The sequence below is a fragment of the Triticum dicoccoides genome, chromosome 7A (genome assembly GCF_002162155.2).
Source record: "Triticum dicoccoides isolate Atlit2015 ecotype Zavitan chromosome 7A, WEW_v2.0, whole genome shotgun sequence".
Classification (NCBI taxonomy): domain Eukaryota; kingdom Viridiplantae; phylum Streptophyta; class Magnoliopsida; order Poales; family Poaceae; genus Triticum; species Triticum dicoccoides.
In genome coordinates this window covers 671,887,093-671,896,557 of record NC_041392.1, presented here as the reverse complement: position 1 = coordinate 671,896,557, position 9,465 = coordinate 671,887,093, and positions in this window count along the sequence as shown.

Below are 9,465 nucleotides of genomic sequence, written 5' to 3'. Positions count from 1 at the left end.
TTTTGCTATTTACTTTGCTTTTACTTTTTTACTTTGCATCTTTATATCAAAAATACCAAAAATATTCTATCTATCAGATCTCACTCTCGTAAGTGACCGTGAAGGGCTTGACAACCCCTAATCATGTTGGTTGCGAGTAGCTATCGCTTTGTGCAGGTACGAGGGACTTGAGCGTGGGCTCCTACTGGATTGATACCTTGGTTCTCAAAAACTGAGGGAAATACTTACGCTACTCTGCTGCATCATCCCTTCCTCTTCGGGGAAAACCAACGCAACCTCAAGACGTAGCAAGACTGTAGAAGAATTCAAAGGCAAGCCGACGGACACACCCCGACAGTCGTAACAGTGGATGCATCGAGGAGTCGTGGCTGGAGTGAAAACCGACGAGGTTGCACAAGCAGGTGGTAGCCCTTTGTGCCATTTGTCGATGTAGCAGAGAGCATGGGTGGTGGAGTCGTGGTCGAGGTAGCCGTGCGAAGAATGCCATGGTTGATGTCGAGTCGCGGTGGCCGGTGTCGAGGAAGTCGCAGTGGAGCCGCAGGCGCAAGGGGGCGCCGAGTTAGCATGGGCGCAGTGGTGTCGAAGTAGTGGTGCGCTGGGAAGAAGATGTGGTTGACGACGCATCGCGGCGGGTTTGCCAAGCCCGGGGACACATCATGGACGAAGGCACGCACTAGTGTTGCCAGCACCAGGCATGCGTAGACGGACGAAGACGAAGTTGACGAAGCGCCGACCAGGCTTGTCAGTCCCGGGGACACGTCGTGGATGAAGGCACGCATCGGTGTTGCCAGCACCGGGCATGCGTAGATGAGGGACCTGCACGAGCTATATGCCATGTCGGAGAATTCGGAGGGGCCAACAGAGAAGAACTCGACGACGATTGCGGCGTCCATCAGCGCGGGGCCAATGCCACCAATGGTGGTCAGAGTAGACGAAGTGGTCGGGGTAGATGACGGCGATGCTGGCGACGGGCTGGTGCGTGGACGAAGACGAAGGGGGTGGACGGGCGGTGATGGCTACGAAGGTAGTAGCGGCGGCGAGGTTAGGAGTGCGGCGGCGGTGCTCAAAGTACGCGAAAAACCCTGACAGCGTGACAAAGACCGGCACAGACGGTGGCGTTCCCGCGCCAAGGAAGACGGCGCGGCGCATACCACGGGAGTTCGACGCGCTGTGACGGCGGAGCGGACTGCGGGCCGTGGTGCTAAGGCCCGAGGGGGCGACGCAGCGGCGCCAGGTGGGTCGGGGCGACGGCGGGGACCGCGGGCCACAACGCTGCGGCCCGAAGGGGCGACACAATGGCGGTTCACGAGTCGGTGCAACCGCGAGGACGGCCTTGAGGCAGCGGCAGGGACCGCGTATCGCATCACTACGGTCCGAAGGGGCGACGCAGCGGCGACGCACGAGTTGATGCAACCACGAGGAGAACCACGGGGCAGCGGCGCTGCGGCCCGACGGGGCACAGCGGCATCCCTATGCTCGATCGGTGGAGAGGCGCACTGAACTCCGGGACGATCTTCACGGGACCTGCGGAGGCGCGCGTAACCGATGGGCCAGGTCGGTCGCGCGGCGAAGATGAGGCGGATCGCGGCGGAGAGCGGGTGATCAAGCCGACCGCGCGCGGCGTCGGGGACGCCGCTCGGTGGAGGCGTGGTGGCGGCGGAGTCCGAGATGAAGCCGGCGACGACGGACGGCGTGTGACATCATGCAGACGAGCTTGTCATCACTGGCGCCTGATACGTCTCCAACGTATCTATAATTTTTGGTTGCTCCATGCTATATTATCTACTGTTTTAGGCAATATTGGGCTTTATTATCCACTTTTATATCATTTTTGGGACTAACCTATTAACGCAGAGCCCAGTGCCAGTTTCTGTTTTTACCCTGTTTTAGGGTTTCGAAGAAAAGGAAAATCAAACGGAGTCCAATTGACCTGAAACTTCACGGAACTCATTTTTGGAAGGAAAGAAGCCCAGAAGACTTGGAGTGCATGTCGGGGGATCTGCGAGGAGGTCACGTGGCAGGGGGGCGCGCCCACCCCCCTGGGCGCGCCCTCCCCCCTCGTGGCCCCCCTGACGTACTTCTTCCGCCTATATATCTCCATATACCCTAAAAACATCGGAGAACACAATAGATCGGGAGTTCCGCCGCCAGAAGCCTCCGTAGCCACCGAAAGCCAATCTAGACCCGTTCCGGCACCCTGACGGAGGGGGCAATCCTTCTCCGGTGGCCATCTTCATCATCCCGGTGCTCTCCATGACGAGGAGGGAGTAGTTCTCCCTCGGGGCTGAGGGTATGTACCAGTAGCTATGTGTTTGATCTCTCTCTCTCTCGTGTTCTTGATTTGGCACGATCTTGATGTATCGCGAGCTTTGCTATTATAGTTGGATCCTATGTTTCTCCTCCCCCTCTTCTCTCTTGTAATGAGTTGAGTTTCCCCTTTGAAGTAATCTTATCGGATTGAGTCTTTAAAGACTTGAGAACACTTGATGTATGTCTTGCCGTGAATATCTGTGGTGACAATGGGATATCACGTGCCACTTGATGTATGTTTTGGTGACCAACTTGCGGGTTTTGTGACATTGGGAACCTATGCATAGGGGTTGGCACACGTTTTCGTCGTGATTCTCCCGGTAGAAACTTTGGGGCACTCTTTGAGGTTCTATGTGTTGGTTGAGTAGATGAATCTGAGATTGTCTGATGCATATCGTATCATCATACCCACGGATACTTGAGGTGACATTGGAGTATCTAGGTGACATTAGGGTTTTGGTTGATTTGTGTCTTGAGGTGTTATTCTAGTATGAACTCTAGGGCTGTTTGTGACACTTATAGGAATAGCCCAACGGATTGATTGGAAAGAATAACTTTGAGGTGGTTTCATACCCTACCATAATCTCTTCGTTTGTTCTCCGCTATTAGTGACTTTGGAGTGACTCTTTGTTTCATGTTGAGGGATAGTTATGTGATCCAATTATGTTATTATTGTTGAGGGAACTTACACTAGAGAAAGTATGAACCCTAGGCCTTATTTCCTATCATTGCAATACCGTTTACGCTCACTTTTACCATTAGTTACCTTGCTGTTTTTATAATTTCACATTACAAATAACTATTATCTACTATCCATATACCACTTGTATCACCATCTCTTCGCCGAACTAGTGTACCTATACAATTTACCATTGCATTGGGTGTGTTGGGGACACAAGAGACTCTTTGTTATTTGGTTGCAGGGTTGCTTGAGAGAGACCATCTTCATCCTACGCCTCCTACGGATTGATAAACCTTAGGTCATCCACTTGAGGGAAATTTGCTACTGTCCTACAAACCTCTGCACCTGGAGGCCCAACAACGTCTACAAGAAGAAGGTTGTGTAGTAGACATCAGCGCCCGGGCAGCAAGGCCCGAGCGACCAACGGAGCAGTGATGCACGAGTTGAGGCAGCCGACGAGACTGACGCAGCCGTCCCGATGCAGCCGAGGACGAGGCCGGCGAGGTAGACCGTCGGGCCGCCGTGCAGACGCAGCGGAGACGGGTGATGTGGATCGATGGGCGGGCCGACGTGCGAGCGACGGTTATGATTGGCCGTCGCATGGCGCGAGGCCGCCGGATCGAGGCGATGCAGGTGTCCCGGTCGGAGCAGGGCGACGGACGGACCGACGCGCGGATGGCGGCTGGCCCTGACGGGCCGCCTCGGCGCGCGTGGCCGCCAGGTCGGAGGAGAGGCCCGCTGGTCGCGCCGGGGTCGGAGTAGAGGCGCTCGGGGTCGACGGTGGCGGTGGGTGATGCAAACCGATCAAGAATATATCAAAAACCAAAAAAACCGCGCAATCAAGATGACTGGCGGGAGAGAGAAAACCCTGAAGCAAGGCTCGGGGAAAAGACTCTCTAGGGCAGCAGGTCAACACGACCGGCGAACGAACCCTAGGTACGGGCGGCGCGGCTCCCAGCGGCGGTCATGGAGGCCGACCGCCTCGGGGGTGGCGCGCGGGTGCGGAAGCGGCGGCGGCGGCTAGGGTTTAGGATCGACTTGTGATAGATACCATGTTGAAGGGAGAGAGGGATTGATGGAATAGTTTGTTGTATTGCTTGAGCCTCGTGGGCATATATATAGGAGTACAATCATCTACTACCACTATAAAAGGAAGAGAAGGGCAGATCCAAACAATCACATCCATCCATCATTAAAATCTAATGACTCTTAATCATTCTGTGTTTAACGCTATCAACCACACAACAAGCCACCCTTGATCGATCGCTAAAAGGCCCTGCAGTAAAAAAAAAGGAAACCCGCCCGCCCGCACGACCCCTCCTTCTCCTGCACAACCTCCTTTCCCTCCCACGCCGTTCGCCTCCCGCGGCTTCACCGCCGCCTTGCGCCGCCGGAACCACGGGAAGAGGTCGCAGGTTGCCGGGAGCCCGCCCCCGCCGAGCTGGAGCTGCTGTGTCGCGCGGGATGGGGGGCGGGTGGGGCGGGCCAAGAAGACCAGGGTGACGAACGAGGTGGCAGAGGACGTGCGCAGGGCGTGCTTCGGTGGCCAGGATCTTGCTGCCGTCTGGGTCGTCAAGCCGCTCCAAGATGGACAGAGCAAGGGAGATCCTTGAGGTACGTACGTCTGGTTCATAGATGGTGAGGGCAAATCCCAGATAGATAGAGCAAGGGAGATCCTTGAGGTCTTGATGGGCCGTTTGCGTTTTAAACCAGGACCTCGCCACCTTCCAGATTCATCCAGTCCAGAGTGCTTGGCAGAGAATTATGAAATTTTGACGTAAATGATCATTAATCATAACCAGTGGCGAATCCAGGAAGAAACTGAAGGGTGGGCTCAAAGTTAACCGCAAGAAAATTAAACGGTCATTTTGAAGAGAAAAGGCATTATCTCCTAACCCTTTGTTGAATAAGCTAAGATTTTGCCAGAATACTACTGAAAATATGTATTGTTTATTGGCATTTTTAAAAAATATCAAAAATTGAACAGAAATTTAAATCTATCTAGCCGAATAGTCGTTATCTCCCATTCCCCTGTTTCAAACAAGCTCAAACTTTCCTAGATTACTATTGGAAACATGCAGTATTTGCTGGATGTTTTTTTAAAATATCAAATTTTCAACTAAATTTTGAAATTGTTTAGCAAAATACAACCACTATCTTTGAATACCTTTTCTTCAAATGAGCTAAAAAAACCAGATTGCTACTGAAAACATGTACGTAGTATTTACTTAATTGTTCTGAAATTTGGTATTGCCGACTCTCTGCTCAACTGGCCAGCCGTCAGGCATCGCTAGGTTTTTTTTTGAAAAGGGGGAATTCCCCAGCCTCTGCATCAGAAAGATGCATACGGCCATCTTATTAACCAAAAAAGCAGTGCGAACATGGTTCCAAGGTCTCCAAAAGTAATAAAAAGCAAAGAAAGCTCACACAGAGCCAAAAAGGGCTAGAAACATCCACTAGCCAAGAGAAGACGCCACAACCGGCTGGCTAAAACTAGGTAGGTAAACTACATGCCTATCCTATTACATGACCGCCATCCAAACCAGTTGAAGATATCCTGAGCTACCATCTCCCATCGGAAAGACCCAGTAACCAAATGCTCCCTGGCCTCCGTCTGGGTGAGTAGCGACCAGGTACGGATCAGAGCCGTAGTTCGGAATAAAACCTGCAAAAAATGGATACATGATATTCTGTTAAAAACCAAATCATTTCTGCAAGTCCAGATAGTCCACATCAAAGCACAAACTCCAACCCGAATGTGTCTCGCTAAGTTAGGCTCAATCCCATTAAGCCATGTCCCAAATAATGCGTTAACAAAATTCGGTGGATTGATATTAAAAGTAATGTGGACCGTCTGCCAAAGTACTTTGGCCAACAGGCAATAAAAAAAAAGGTGTTTGATTGTCTCATCCCGATCACAGAAACTACACCTAGTAGGTCCTGTCCAATTACGCTTTATCAAGTTGTCCTTGGTTAAAATAACTTGTTTATGGACAAACCACATAAACATTTTTATTTTCAAAGGAACTTTGACTGCCCAAACATGCTTAGAGGTAGGAATGGAGTTCGAATTAATAACATCAATATACATTGATTTAACAGTGAATACTCCAGACTTAGTCAATTTCCAGCGTAATTCATCGGGTTGTTGAGATAGTTGGACCTCCATCAGTCTCCTAACTAAACGGAGCCAGTCTTCCCAACGATTGCCCGCTAGCGTCCGTCGAAACTGAATATTAAGGGGGATAGATTGAAATACCGAAGCAACGAACACTTCACGTCGTTGAACAATACGGTATAAAGATGGATATTGGATGGCCAAAGGTGTCTCGCCGAGCCAAGTATCCTCCCAGAAACGTGTACTAGAGCCGTTTCCAATAACAAACTTCATCCTATTAAAGAAAGATTGTTTGACTTTCATCAGACCTTTCCAGAAAGGTGAATCAATCGGCCTAACTGTAACCTGGGACAAAGTTTTTGTTTGGAGGTACTTGGCACGAAGGATTTGAGCCCACATGGCATCATTCTCCGTTGAGAGCTTCCACAGCCACTTGCTAAGAAGACATCTATTCTTAACTTCTAGATTCTCAATACCGAGACCCCCTTGGTCTTTCGGTCTACAGATGATATCCCACTTAGCAAGTCGATATTTTCGTTTAAGCTCATCACCCTGCCAAAAGAAACGCGATCGATAGAAGTCCAGTCTCTTCCTAACACCAACTGGGACCTCAAAGAACGATAGGAGAAACATGGGCATACTCGTGAGTACCAAATTAATCAGGATTAATCGGCCTCCGTATGACATGAGCTTACCCTTCCAACAACTCAGTTTCTTCTCAAATCGGTCCTCGATGCACTTCCACTCTTTGTTTGTGAGCCTACGATGGTGGATTGGAATACCCAGGTAAGAGAAGGGTAACTCTCCCAACTCGCATCCAAACAATTGCCTATAAGCCTCCTGTTCATCTTTGGCTCTACCAAAACAGAACAGCTCGCTCTTATGAAAGTTAATCTTTAACCCGGTCAATTGTTCAAATAGGCATAACACAAGCTTCATATTTCTCGCCTTGGCCAAGTCATGCTCCATAAAGATAATTGTATCATCAGCGTACTGAAGGATGGATACACCTCCATCAACGAGATGAGGTACCAATCCACCTACTTGACCATTTTCCTTAGCTCTTCCTATCAAAATTGCTAACATATCCACCACAATGTTAAACAGGATAGGGGACATCGGATCTCCTTGTCTTAGGCCTTTATGTGTCTGGAAGTAATGACCTATATCATCATTAACTTTAATTCCCACACTACCTTTTTGCGTAAAAGATTCAACCTGTCGGCGCCAGGCTTCATCAAAACCCTTCATACGCAATGACTATTGGAGGAATGGCCATTTGATCTTATCGTACGCTTTCTCGAAATCCACCTTAAAAATTACTCCATCTAATTTTTTGGAATGGATTTCATGGAGCGTTTCATGCAGGACGACCACCCCTTCAAGGATATTTCTGTCCGACATGAAAGCAGTTTGGGACTGTTGCACCACAGAATGCGCAATCTGTGTGAGCCTATTAGTCCCTACCTTGGTGAAAATTTTGAAACTAACATTGAGGAGGCATATCGGCCTGAATTGCTCAATTCTCACAGCATCCATTTTCTTGGGAAGCAGTGTGATAGTTCCAAAATTCAAGTGAAATAACTGAAGCTGTCCAGAAAACAGATCATGGAACATAGGTAGCAAATCCCCCTTAATAATGTGCCAGCACTTTTTATAGAACTCTACCGGGAATCCATCCGGTCCGGGAGCCTTATTGTTTTTCATCTGTGCAATAGCATCAAACACCTTCTTCTCTGAGAACGGGGCAACCAGAATATCATTTTCAGCAGCCGATAACTGAGGCACATCCTCAGTCCTAGACTCAACGAGGGATACACAATTATCCTCCGGAGATCCAAATAACTGCTTGTAATATTCGGTAATATATGTTTTTAGGTTATCCTGACCTAAAATAGTGCCCTCGTCTTGTTCAAGCTGAAAGATACGCTTCTTTCTGTGCTTACCATTAGCTATCAAATGGAAGAATTGAGTATTCGCGTCCCCTTGGACCACTTTGCGTACTTTAGCATGCAAAGCCCACTTCAATTCTTCTTCGTGGAGCAGTTCTTTCAACCTCCTCTCTGCCTCACTTTTAACCTGAAGCTCCGCAGGCAGTAAAATAGTGGATTCAGCCTTGATGTCCAGGGCCTGAATGAGAGAAAGGAGTCTATCCTTTTCAATCTTATACACACCACTGAGGTGCTTAGCCCAACCCCGTAAGAAACTTCTCAAATGCCTAATCTTATTCTGCCAACGCTCGATCGCAGTCTTGCCTCCTGCACCTCTAGCCCATTCCCTGGCAATCAAGTCCAAGAACCCCTCGCGTTCGAACCATGACATCTCGAAAGAAAAGGTGTTGTTGTTACCCACGTGGTTCGGCTCCCCTGAGTCCACGAACAAGGGTGTGTGATCGGATATTCCCCTCGAGAGAGCTTGCACCATAACCAGAGGGAACTTTTGTTCCCACTCCACGCTCGCAAGAACTCGATCAAGTTTTTCATAAGTCGGGTTTGGCAGAGCATTAGCCCAGGTAAACTTTCTACCAGAAAGCTCTATCTCCCTCAGATCCAAGCTTTCAATTATGATATTGAACATAAACGACCATCTGCCGTCAAAGTTATCATTATTCTTCTCCTCTCTCCTTCTGATGATATTGAAATCACCTCCAACTAAAATTGGAAGTTGTTCTGACCCACAGATTCGAACAAGGTCCGCCAGAAACTCCGATTTAAGCTCGGGCTGTGCGGCACCATAAACCGCCACCAAAGCCCAGTTAAAACCATCTATCTTAGACCTGACTCAAAACTTCACCGCAAAGTCACCCATCACTACACTTTGGACTTCAAGCGAATCGCATCTCACACCAAGTAAGATACCACCCGATCTTCCTCGCGGAGGGAGGCAATGCCAAGCGAAATCAATACCACCCACAAGAGAAGAAAGAAACTGGAGCGCAAAGTTTTCTCTACCAGTCTCCGATAGAGCAACAAAATCTAACTTCTGCTCTAGAGCTGCCTCAGCAAGGAACCTTCTTTTAGCCAAGTCCTTCAGACCTCTGCTATTCCAAAAGATTCCTCTCATAATTCATCATGAAATTTTTTAGTGATTCGAATCCTAGCACTCCTACAAACTGCGGAATCAGGATAGATCTTCCGTTTCCACTTACGTTTTGGTTTACTAGGCACTGCCGCTCGGTCCTCATAACCGGGTTCACTTAAATTATCAGCATCATACTCTATGGGTACATCATCGTCCTCAGATACATGATTTGGAGGTGCTAGATCCGCACACATATTATCTAGCACTCTAACCCCTAACACATCAATCTCATCATCATTCATCGGTTTAACTGCTGCAAGATTATGAATAGTCT